A 14,197-nucleotide genomic window follows, 5' to 3' on the forward strand; every position below is an offset into this window, starting at 1 on the left:
TATGTTTAGCAGTCATTATTCTGGTCATTCACTGTGAAAAAACACTTGACACACAGATCACACAGGTGAAAAGGGATTATCTCCAATGCCAGGGTATTGCCATGTGACACGTATCACTCTTTGCTGAAAAAACTAAAGATTGTGTCTCAATGAAAGGGGGGTGGAATATGTTCAGGACACTCCAAACATTAAATAAAATGTGTGAAGTAGTTCAGATTTGCGTCCCTGAATGCTCCACAATACTTTAAACATAGGTGATCAGACAGGTGAAAATGCATTATTTTCAATGGCAGGGCCATGTGACATGTATCGCTCTTTGCTGAAAAAACTAAAGATTGTGTCTCAATGAAAGGGGGGTGGAATATGTTCAGGACACTCCAAACATTAAATAAAATGTGTGAAGTAGTTCAGATTTGCGTCCCTGAAGGCTCCACAATACTTTAAACATAGGTGATCAGACAGGCGAAAATGCATTATTTTCAATGGCAGGGCCATGTGACATGTATCGCTCTTTGCTGAAAAAACTGAAGATTGTGTCTCAATGAAAGGGGGGTGTGATAGGTGAAAATTCACCCTCAAGTTACTTCAGGACTCCAGAGTTGTCAATCAGTATATTTATTCAACAAGAGCAATTGCAATCGGGCTCACTCACAGCACAAGGATGAAAGTGAAGCAATGATAAACACATCGCACAAGGTTTATATAGACAGAAGTTGAGCATTCAGCAGGGAAAACCACGTGGTGGATTTCTCACGTCGGAGGCAAGGATGGAAGTTTTGCACAAGGTCGGAAGAAGCACAGTTCGTCCCTTCTTATCACTTCTGGTCTAAACATGCTCTTGTACATATGCAGACTAAGTGGCACCTAATATTCTAAGTTACACACACGCACATAAAAGCCATTTCATAAGCACATGATTCATACATTCTTAAGTAATTAACAGTATATGCAAATTATCTCCATCAATCCCTCCTTTTATCCGTTTCAATGGATAATTCAAAATCACAATCAAAATCACAAATCATCTTTCTTAATTCGTCAATTATCAATTTCAATGGATAACCTCAAAATCATCACTCTGAGCTTCATCACATGGATTTTCGGAACAGAGATCATTACTGAGCATCACTCCATATCACTCCAATCATTTAAAATGTCATCATATTTCTCATCACACATTTGAATACTTCGCATTTGTAGGCCAACATAGTGGATGTCGACTGTGTGTGTGTGTCATTAGCTCGCCTAGGCTTCAGATTACATTCAAACAAGGCCTCTTTGCTGTGTCCTTGAAGGCCCTGTTTCCCATCAGGCATCCTGCAGAACACATCGGCTGTTGAATATTACTGGGCAGGAAAATGTAAACAGTCTTTTTGTAGAAAGTGTGTGGGCAGTCTGGTTCACCCATTTCCACCACGGATGATCTTATAGGCCCCATCGCGGACATTTGACCAAGACCGTTGCCTGTTGTGATCAATATGTTAAAAGTCCCAAAATGTAGAGCAGTACAGTTATGATCAAAAGTTCCACACATTGTTTCATTTTCCCTTTGTAACTCCCCATGACTTCACAGAGATAGGACCGCTCCTCCCTCCCAGTATCCACTAGGCTCTTTTACCCCACTGGACAGTGTTGTTTTCTTCACCAGGTTTGAGACGAAAAATTGCCTAACGCAAAGAATCCCCTTTGTAGCTGGACTTCTGTCACAGTGGCCCGGCCTTGGAAAACTGTAGAGGAAGACAGCTCCTATCCTCTATCTCTTTCTAAGGAAGGCTTACTCGTTTACTATGTGTTAGATGTATCCAGGTGGCTCTCTCCGCTATTTTGACTGTGGTAGATGTTGACAGTAGCACTTTGTAGGGTCTGTCCCACTTGGGCAAGTGGCAGTGTTTTCTTTTGAGGCTGTTGATTAGGACCCAATCTCCTGACCCAACCTTGGTTTCAGCCTCACAGGTTCCTGCGGAGCACAGAGAGTTCTGAGAGCATTTTGCTAATTCACATTTTTGCCATATATTCTGCAAATGTATATTCAATCTCTTAGTCTGTTTCAGCAAATGGTTTGAGAGTTTAGGCAGTGCAGATTCTTCCATACATAATTTCAAACAGTGATAACAACATGCATGCTTAGTTTCACTAATTTCACTCTTGGATTCTCAAATCGCTTTGAATAGTTGGGTTCATTCTTTTCTACCAGTCCGGCTGACTGGGGGTTGAATGAACAGTGATTGTCTATGGCTAGACAATATTTCTTTCTTTCGTTGGGATTTAACTCAATAAAATCAATAATGAATGATTAAACATCTTTCTCATGAAATATAAAGTACAAATATATGCTTACTATCCCCACTTATTGAGGCATGTTTTCACCATGGCTCAATATTGCAGCATATCTTTTAATATTGTGAGATCTAATTCTTCAATTGTGTATGTGTCAGATGGTTGTTGTAGTTTGGCCTGGTTAGTGGCCTTGTCTGCTTTGTGGTTTCCCAATGAAACCGGGTCTTTTGCATGTGTGTGCGCAATCAGTGCAATTAGTTCCGCTGCCTGTGCGGAATAGTGTGGAAGTAGTGGCTATGCGTTCAAGGTTTATTAGCTTGAACCATCAACAAACAATAGTTAAATCAGCTTCTGGAAAAGGCATATCTTGTAGGTCAGCTCTGGCTGCCATAGTTTTTATCTGTCCTCTGCCGTAAGTAAAAGTGTAACTGGGTTAAATGTCACGCAGCGCTCAATATTGATATGAGGCTGAGTGAGCAAAAAAAAAAAGTACGCATGTGGAACTTTCAGTGTAAGTGTCTGTTTAGTACAATAGGAGCAGAGGCCTGCACCGCCAAGGCTGCAGCCACTACTGCTTGTAAACATTCAGACATTGCTTGGGCTACTGGATCTAGCCGGTTGACTAGTATGCCACTGATATCAACTTTAAGTCCCCACTTATGCATTAACACAGATGTTATATAACCTTTTTTACAGTCTACAGTTTGTACGAATGGCTTTGTCATGTCATGGATGTGCTAGGACAGCAGAACTGACCAACAGTTGTTTTATCTGTTCAAATGCCTGCTTTCCATCTTCAGGCCTTTTAATAATATCTCCTGCTGACCTGGGCTGAGAATAAAGTAAACTCTGCAACATTTGTGTTTCTAACGCGTGGTTAGGAATCCATTATCTACAGAAGTTAGTCATTCTCAGAAAATACATAATTTATTTCTTTGTCTGTGGCTGAGGTGCTTTTTAAGATAGCTTTACTTTAGTGGACCACAGCTGCTAATGTTGTGGCCTTGTTTCTGCTAAAAATCCTAACAACGCCAGGGTATGTTGTTTACAGGTCTTCTTATCTGGAGGAACAGCACTAGATGTTCAACAACAATTGACTGTCCCTCGAACTGTAGCTAAGTTTGAGCTCATGGCTTGTGAGAATACAGTCTTTTGAGCCAGCACTCAGCCCCCACCCATCCTGTCTTAGTCCAATGTATCAGTCTAGGTTAATGTAGTTAGTGTGACAGGCTTACATTTCTCTTAAAATCTTTTTTTTTGGGCTTAACAGTGTATATTCTATACATAATAATATTTTGGGACATCATTGTTTAATTTATTCTAAAACCCATGTATTGTTGGAACAATTCTAATGCCCAACCCACATCACATCTCTTCCTAATAAGTTTGTAGGGCATGTTTTTGAAACATAATCTGTATTTTGAAATATCTCTCCTGTTTCAAACTCTGCTTTTAGATGTCTCTTTCTTCTTACAACCTTACTGTTCTGGGCATCTAATTCTCTGATTACTGCTCAGCAGGCACCAGAGTCACACAAAACAAAACAAAACAAAAATAATCATTGGCTTTCTTGCCACCATTAATGTAAGCTTTGCTCTGTTTGGCGCAACCAATAATGTAAAAACATTTTCAAATCAGTGTTTACAATTTTTTTTTCTTGTTGTAGACATTTTAAACCACCTCTTATTGCTATTATCATGTGCGTCTTCTGCTTTTGACGCACTTTTTCCCATTTGTAAGTTATTTTATGTATTTCTCTTACTACCTCTAATAATAACTGCTCTTGAAACCTTTTAAATTACCTTTATCTTATTCTTCACACTAGGGTTAGTTATCTTTCTATTTTCAGACTCTCATAGTTTGTTCTTGAGATCGCAATACTGAGTCAACCCGAGCCCGACCAGAGGTCCTCCGTCTCTCTCGTTTTGTGAGGAGGTTGAGGCCAGGGGATTTCCCTGGGGTGATCAGTCCCCTACTGGTTCCGGGTCGAGGCATCTCAGTAATGCGAAATCAGTCCTTTAATTACATAAATTATGACTATAATTATCTGTGTTTTACCCATTGTAAAAAGTTTGTCTCAATCCCACAGAAAAATAACACAGGAGTATCTTTGACTCTTGCAAATTCTTTCAGGAATTTATCTAAAACAGTTAGTATCAACCCCACAGGTAACACAAGGTAAGGGGGAATGGATAGACCTTTAAGAGACTTCTCCGGAGTCGTCTAGAAATAGGTCTAGAGAGTTTGTACAGGCTTCCAGTGGCCAAGGGGATATATCTCTCATTTACCCCGAAGAGTTTGCGGAGGACCCCCTACCACGCAGGTTTATCTCTCATTCACACCCCGAGAGTTTGCGGAGGACCCCCTACCACGCAGGTTTATCTCTCATTTACAACCTTTTTACATAGCTAGCAAATTCGTTCAACACACGAGGCAAGCAGGAATATCTCTAACAAGTTTGTAACCTTAAAGAATTCCTTCTCTACCCCGCGGAGAACAGGCAACACAGCCCCACTCGAAGACACGTGTACACAAAACCGAAACAAACAATAAACCAACAATATATACTACCGTGCACTTACAACAAACAAACAATATACTCACAAACAGCTCGGAGTCCACACCCTACAGTCCAATTATTTTCCTTCACTCTCGGCTCTCCCCGCTGGCAGGCCCTGGCCTCCTTCCAATTCAATTTGGAGGTCTTTTGAAAAACAGAGTCTCGTACTCCTCCGTATGGTTCAGGTCCTGATGATTAGCCCAGCGTGGAGAGCCGTTGAGGTTGTTGGAATCCCGGTCACGAGCCCCCAAATATGATAGGAGAAAATTCACCCTCAAGTTACTTCAGGACTCCAGAGTTGTCAATCAGTATATTTATTCAACAAGAGCAATTGCAATCGGGCTCACTCACAGCACAAGGATGAAAGTGAAGCAATGATAAACACATCGCACAAGGTTTATATAGACAGAAGTTGAGCATTCAGCAGGGAAAACCACGTGGTGGATTTCTCACGTCGGAGGCAAGGATGGAAGTTTTGCACAAGGTCGGAAGAAGCACAGTTCGTCCCTTCTTATCACTTCTGGTCTAAACATGCTCTTGTACATATGCAGACTAAGTGGCACCTAATATTCTAAGTTACACACACGCACATAAAAGCCATTTCATAAGCACATGATTCATACATTCTTAAGTAATTAACAGTATATGCAAATTATCTCCATCAGGGTGGAATATGTTCAGGACACTCCAAACATTAAATAAAATGTGTGAAGTAGTTCAGATTTGCGTCCCTGAAGGCTCCACAATACTTTAAACATAGGTGATCAGACAGGCGAAAATGCATTATTTTCAATGGCAGGGCCATGTGACATGTATCGCTCTTTGCTGAAAAAACTAAAGATTGTGTCTCAATGAAAGGGGGGTGGAATATGTTCAGGACACTCCAAACATTAAATAAAATGTGTGAAGTAGTTCAGATTTGCGTCCCTGAAGGCTCCACAATACTTTAAACATAGGTGATCAGACAGGCGAAAATGCATTATCTTCAATGGCAGGGCCATGTGACATGTATCACTCTTTGCTGAAAAAACTAAAGATTGTGTCTCAATGAAAGGGGGGTGGAATATGTTCAGGACACTCCAAACATTAAATAAAATGTGTGAAGTAGTTCAGATTTGCGTCCCTGAAGGCTCCACAATACTTTAAACATAGGTGATCAGACAGGCGAAAATGCATTATCTTCAATGGCAGGGCCATGTGACATGTATCACTCTTTGCTGAAAAAACTAAAGATTGTGTCTCAATGAAAGGGGGTGGAATATGTTCAGGACACTCCAAACATTAAATAAAATGTGTGAAGTAGTTCAGATTTGCGTCCCTGAATGCTCCACAATACTTTAAACATAGGTGATCAGACAGGCGAAAATGCATTATTTTCAATGGCAGGGCCATGTGACATGTATCGCTCTTTGCTGAAAAAAGAGCGAGCATTCAGGGACGTAAATCTGAACTACTTCACACATTTTATTTAATGTTTGGAGTGTCCTGAACATATTCCACCCCCCTTTCATTGAGACAGAATCTTTAGTTTAATCAGCAAAGTGTCATACGTATCACATGGCCCTGCCATTGAAGTTAATGCATTTTCGCCTGTGTGTAGGCCTATGTTTAAAGTATTGTGGAGCATTCAGGGACGTAAATCTCAACTACTTCACACATTTTATTTAATGTTTGGAGTGTCCTGAACATATTCCACCCCCCTTTCATTGAGACACAATCTTTAGTTTTTTCAGCAAAGAGTGATACATGTCACATGGCCCTGCCATTGAAGTTAATGCATTTTCGCCTGTGTGTAGGCCTATGTTTAAAGTATTGTGGAGCCTTCAGGGACGTAAATCTGAACTACTTCACACATTTTATTTAATGTTTGGAGTGTCCTGAACATATTCCACCCCCCTTTCATTGAGACACAATCTTTAGTTTTTTCAGCAAAGAGTGATACATGTCACATGGCCCTACCATTGAAGACAATGCATTATCGCCTGTCTGATCACCTATGTTTAAAGTATTGTGGAGCATTCAGGGACGTAAATCTCAACTACTTCACACATTTTATTTAATGTTTGGAGTGTCCTGAACATATTCCACCCCCCTTTCATTGAGACACAATCTTTAGTTTTTTCAGCAAAGAGTGATACATGTCACATGGCCCTACCATTGAAGACAATGCATTATCGCCTGTCTGATCACCTATGTTTAAAGTATTGTGGAGCATTCAGGGACGTAAATCTCAACTACTTCACACATTTTATTTAATGTTTGGAGTGTCCTGAACATATTCCACCCCCCTTTCATTGAGACACAATCTTTAGTTTTTTCAGCAAAGAGTTACATGTCACATGGCCCTACCATTGAAGACAATGCATTATCGCCTGTCTGATCACCTATGTTTAAAGTATTGTGGAGCATTCAGGGACGTAAATCTCAACTACTTCACACATTTTATTTAATGTTTGGAGTGTCCTGAACATATTCCACCCCCCTTTCATTGAGACACAATCTTTAGTTTTTTCAGCAAAGAGTGATACATGTCACATGGCCCTACCATTGAAGACAATGCATTATCGCCTGTCTGATCACCTATGTTTAAAGTATTGTGGAGCATTCAGGGACGTAAATCTCAACTACTTCACACATTTTATTTAATGTTTGGAGTGTCCTGAACATATTCCACCCCCCTTTCATTGAGACACAATCTTTAGTTTTTTCAGCAAAGAGCGATACATGTCACATGGCCCTGCCATTGAAAATAATGCATTTTCGCCTGTCTGATCACCTATGTTTAAAGTATTGTGGAGCCTTCAGGGACGCAAATCTGAACTACTTCACACATTTTATTTAATGTTTGGAGTGTCCTGAACATATTCCACCCCCCTTTCATTGAGACACAATCTTTAGTTTCATCAGCAAAGAGTGATACATGTCACATGGCCCTACCATTGAAGATAATGCATTTTCGCCTGTCTGATCACCTATGTTTAAAGTATTGTGGAGCATTCAGGGACGTAAATCTCAACTACTTCACACATTTTATTTAATGTTTGGAATGTCCTAAACATATTCCACCCCCCTTTCATTGAGACACAATCTTTAGTTTCATCAGCAAAGTTTGATACGTGTCACATGACAATACCCTGGCATTGGAGATAATCCCTTTTCACCTGTGTGATCTGTGTGTCAAGTGTTTTTTCACAGTGAATGGCCAGATTAATTACTGCTAAACATTTTTTACCCTTTCTTTACAGTGTTCTGAACATGTTCAACCAACTTTATTGAAGACATAATCCTTTTATCAGCAGATTGTTGTGTGTTTTACTGTTTCTTACTACAATATTTGCAATGATGCCTGTTTAGTCAGTGTTCCCTATATTTAAACAAGAAAATCATACTTTTGTAACATCAGTGAATCGTTTTTAACCCATTTTGATGTTACTATGAAAGTAATATTAATTGTCAATTTTCAGCTACATCTTAGTCATTATCAAAGTATCCTGTACGCTTAAAATTAACTCAATATATCTTACCTTGTTTTAAAGCAAGTTAATATAATGCACAGTTAACAAAATACCATTATAAAGTCTGATCTAGCGAGTAGACAGATTAGGACTTTATAATGACAAATAGGCTACTATAACTTTCAAACACGCTTTTAACTATTTTCCCGATCATTAGGACAAATGGAACAATAAAACTCGTTGCATATAAAAGGTTTTTATATTACCCAGTCGATTAACAGGGTTGTTTGTTGTAAAAACCTTTCATTTGATACAACAAACTCATTTTACTTCCTCGTTTCGTTTTACTTCCTGGGGTTATTGTGGGTTATCGTTGCTAGCAGAACGGAACTTGTATTTAGAGTACTGATGGCCGTCAGGAAAAAACTAGAGATGCACGATATATCGGCGGCCGATATAGTAGTGGCCGTTAAGTGCAAAAAATTCAATATTATTATTATACCGATATCGTAATTTCGGCCGATAATTTAAGCCGATATTTTTAAGGTCTAATTTCCCTCCAATTATTCTTTCCTGCGTTACGCATAGGCCCGTTGCCTGGCTACACTAAACTTTTTGAGTGCAGTCCTTGAAATAATCATGTCAGTGATGTGGAACTACTTCACACACATGATAACAATTACACAACTAATATTACTAGATACATATCATAGTGGACATTACACTAGACAACATGGATCTCATTCATATCTCATCCAGTCGAAATCTTAACAGGATGAACCCATCCTTATTACATCGAATCAACATAAGAACAGAACATAACTAAATCTCCGCTTAGCATGCTAATCGCTACTAATACGACAATTCAACGTGACGCCACAACAACAAATAACGTACTTCCTGGTGGCTAACGTTGCCCCTGCCCATAGTAAACCTTAACAAACCAACAGGATTTTTCATGTAATTTAACCAAGGTACAAACACGTTTTATCATAATTGTGAATATGATAACAACACGTTTTATGATTATGATCTTGTGAACTGAAAAACGAGACGTTCCTGATGTCGTTGCTGTTGATATTTGTTAGCGAGTAACGATCATATTGTAACAGTCTATTGTATCAAACTCGTAGTGACTGAGATCGCTACAATATCCAACTTAACGATGAACGATTTTCAGGACTGTTTGTAGCTTTCCAGCTATCTGTCTGGACACAAGAATTTTGTCCATACAGATATTAATAAAGTACCTATCTATCTATCTTATTGACAGTATTGAAAACTTTGTCATTGTATTGTAGATGAACAGTTTTGAGGATTTGTGCTCTCTTAGCAGATGTGGTTGGACTGGAGTTGTCTAACTCAGGTCCCAGGTGTTGTGATTGGGCAAAATCAGTGTGGTCAGCATTAGGGTTTGGCTGACCTGCATTATAAAAAAAGATTAAGTGACCGTATCATAGCCAAGCCAGATCACGCCACTGTGTGTGGTTTGTTTATTTACAACAACGCGACTAGCACTCTCACGCTAGCAAGCTTGCACGTTATGCTACCGTTATGCTACCCAACAGCAACCCAACAAAAAAGTTTTATAAATGACCTGTGAGAAAATGTTTTCCGCAAATCCAGTCATGAGTGGTTGGTTGCCAGCCTGTCCACAGTTTGGTACCGTTAGATGCAGCGAGACCGCCCGGTAAACGTACTAAGGCTGGATCTGTGCTAGCGTTATCCACCCGTCTTAGTCTCTGTATCCAGAGGTTCCGTTGGGTCGATTTAGATTTTACCGTGGGAAAACAGAAAAAGGCCTAAACCTAATCCTTTACATTCCTTGGTACATCTGGTATTACAACCCCAAACACAACACAAGATGAGCTAGAGATACAATATGAGCTACAATGAGTTAGAATGAGTTAGAGATACAATATGAGATAGAATGAGTTAGAGATACAAGATGAGTTAGAATGAGTTAGAGATTCAAGATGAGTTAGAGATACAAGATGAGCTAGAATGAGTTAGAGATACAAGATGAGATACAAGATGAGATAGAATGAGTGAGAGATACAATATGAGATAGAGATACAATAACAGAGAGAAGAAAAGATTAGAAAAAGGTACCAGAGTGCATCAGAAAACAGTTGGGTTTTGAGTCTAAATTTGAAACCTGGGGCTTCTCAGTACTCTTTTCAAAACTTACTTCACACATGTATGTGTGTATGTGTGTGTGTGTGTGTGTGTGTGTGTGTGTGTGTGTGTGTATCAGTGGAGGACCCGTAAACTGTTACTAAATGTCTCCCTCTTGTGTTGTCTTTGCATGTAGTCACATTTTATACATTTGCTATGTACAGATAAACACAATGTGAAGAATTAAGGTAATAATATTTTGGCAATAGTCAGGCCGTGGGTCGTGGGTCGCAACATAAATACGGTAGAGACAGACAACGGTGTAGTTTGTAACAGCAACACTATTTATTAACGACTGAGATTGACCAAGGTAAAAGTCTAGGGGTTCTCAAAGATGCGTGGATGCGTGTCGTGGGTATGTAGGTGAGTAGGAGCGTTGCCAAAAGTGTGTGTGAGAGTAGCGCAAGCTGAGAAGGGGACTCCATCAGACGTAGCAGTGCTTTTATATCCTGGCACCAGGTGTGGATAATCACTGCTCATCATGCTGGTTGTAGGTCCACAGCCTGCTCCCTCCATATGGCCAGTATAGGGACTGCAGGCAGGGTGCGCAGGGCACAGGGGGTCGTAACAACCAGTCTGCATCCCCACCGACTCTCTGCTCTGTGTGTGAGTGTGTGTGTGTGTGTTTGTCTGTGAACTTCAAGGCAGACTCTTCTCAAGGTTCAGAAAGCTCAAAACCTGCAGTACTGGTGCAGTTATAAACTTCAGGGAAAGCTGGCCTTCGCTGAGCACTCCACATCACACCTTTGTGTAAAAGCTCACCTGCAGTTATACACACACACACACACTCACACACACACACACACACACACACACACACACACACACACTCTATCACACACACACACACACACACACACACACACACACACACACACACACACACACACACACAGCACCTTTGTGTAAAAGCTCACCTGCAGTTATACACACACACACACACTCACACACACACACACACACACACATACACACACACACACACACACACTCACACACGCACACACACACACACACACACACACACTCACACACACACACACTCACACACACACACACACACACACACACACACTCACACACACACACACACTCACACACACACTCCACATCACACCTTTGTGTAAAAGCTCACCTGCAGATCCTCCCAACTAAATACAACTCAGCACTACGGTTTCCCTCCAGCCAATCACACCTCTGTATGCTGCATGACCCGCCCCCCTCCAGCCAATCACCCCTCTGTATGCTGCATGACCCGCCCCCACATCTGGAGTCAACTACTACAACCACACACGCACACACACACACACATCCATATCATGACCTGCTGTATCTCTCTTAAAGGGCTGTATATATATATACACTCTCTCCCACACACACACACACACACACACACACACACACACACACACATCCATATCATGACCTGCTGTATCTCTCTTAAAGGGCTGTATATATATATACACTCTCCCACACACACACACACACACACACACACACACACACACATCCATATCATGACCTGCTGTATCTCTCTTAAAGGGCTGTATATATATATACACTCTCTCCCACACACACACACACACACACACACACACACACACACACACACACACATCCATATCATGACCTGCTGTATCTCTCTTAAAGGGCTGTATATATATACACACACACATACACACACTCACACACACACGCACACGAGTGCATGTGCGTGTGCAGTGTTGTGCACGTTCACACCTCTCATGAACTAGTTCAAAGTTCAGTTCACACAAGTAAACATGAATCGTTCACGTTCATAGTTCACCATTTAAATTCTGAACGAGTTCATAGTTCAGTTCATTTTCATTTTTTTTTAATTATTGCAAATTTTTCAGGAGGACATAATTTTTACTCTCGGAAACTTTATCAGACAGTGTGTAAAAATCCCGCACATAATAATAAGGTGGATCGGATGTAGGCCTACTCGCGGAGTCTGCGTCTCTGTTTTCGCTTTCACTTGCCATTTTTATATTGACACCCAGAGCTGTTGCCTTGGAATACGTTGGTTCGGGAAATGTGTAATCACTGAGGGTCATCCGATTAGAATGGAAAAGAATGGAGACTTGGATATTCAGTTTGATTCTTCACTCTTTGTATTGCATTAACAACAATGAATGGGATAAATTGTAGGTGGGTGTATGTTTGTATGTGTGTGTGTGTGTGTGTGTGAGTGAAAGTAAAGTACAAACAAAAAAAATATACATTAATACACAGCCCTGTAGTAGCCTACCATTTAAATAATGAATTATACAGGGAACTAAAGGTAATAATTTAACCTCTTCAGCAATGCCATGCTACTGGCTTAGTCTCAGATCAACAAGGGCATGTACACTAAATGAAAGACCGCTCAAAAGTTAGCATAGGTAAACCCTGTAACACTCGTATTTGTACATTAGCAGCTTATGCTAAGCGAGTTCACGAACAGTGCATCATGCTAGATTAATTAAGTGACAGTGCTCGTAACAATTATGAGAAAGCTAAACTATAACAAACACATAATGACAAGTCAAACTCACGTGTACATGGACGCACACAACTTCAACAAAGTGCAACGTTCAATGATGTGAAAATATGCCCGAAGTTAACTGCTACTCCATCTAAATATGCCGTGAAGCGATATCAAAACATTTCACAGTGAGAAGTGGAGTCACATGACCAACGCAATTACCAAATATGGTCATTTACCGAAACGACAGGTACTGAGCAACGACATGGTACAAGCATTCGATTAGACAGCGTCTTACCTCAGTAGGCTAGAAGGAAAACATTCCGTAATGTTTTAGCTAGACCTCCGATAATATGAACGTGTTCACCGTTCAAATTCATTATTTGTCATGAAGTTGCGTTCAGTTCATCGTTCTCATAAAAATGAACGCGTTCATGCACAACACTGCGTGTGTGTGTGTGTGTGGAGTGCGTGTGTGTGTGTGTGTGTGTGGAGTGCGTGTGTGTGTTGAGTGCGTGTGTGTGTGTGTCGAGTGCGTGTGTGTGTGTGTGTCGAGTGCGTGTGTGTGTGTGTCTCGAGTGCGTGTGTGTGTTTGTGTGTGTGTGTGTCGAGTGCGTGTGTGTGTGTGTGTCGAATGTGTGTGTGCGTGTGTGTGTGCGTGTGTGTGTGTGTGTGTGTGTTTTGTGGTTTCCTGCTCTCTGTTCTGAGCCTATTCTAATCCCTAGAGGCATCAGCTATTCCATGACTACCAGTTTCTACATGAAGGCTACTTTCAGATAACTACATACTCAACAGGTGCAGTATGTGTGTGTGTGTGTGTGTGTGTGTGTGTGTGTGTGTGTGTGTGTGTGTGTGTGTGTGTGTGTTGTCTACTAGTTTCTACATGCTGGCTACTTTGAACTTCAAACTGAACAGGTGCAGTGTGTGTGTGAGGGGCTGTGTGTGTGCAATACATTTGTAAGTTATAGTTTCACTGTTGGCCTGTGGCTATGTGTCTTGACTACATCTGTTTCCTGTGTGTGTGTGTGTGTGTGTGTGTGTGTGTGTGTGTGTGTGTGTGTGTGTGTGTGTGTGTGTGTGTGTGTGTGTGTGTGTGTGTGGATTGTTAATGCTTCACCCTAACCCTAGCCAGGGCAGGTTCAGATGCTGAGGTTCAGAGGTAGTAAGGTAGCAGACCAGATGGACCTTCAGCTAAATCATTTATGCTTCAAATTATTTATGCTTATGGGGGGGGGGGGG

Source organism: Clupea harengus, chromosome 1 (genome assembly GCF_900700415.2).
Source record: "Clupea harengus chromosome 1, Ch_v2.0.2, whole genome shotgun sequence".
Taxonomy (NCBI): domain Eukaryota; kingdom Metazoa; phylum Chordata; class Actinopteri; order Clupeiformes; family Clupeidae; genus Clupea; species Clupea harengus.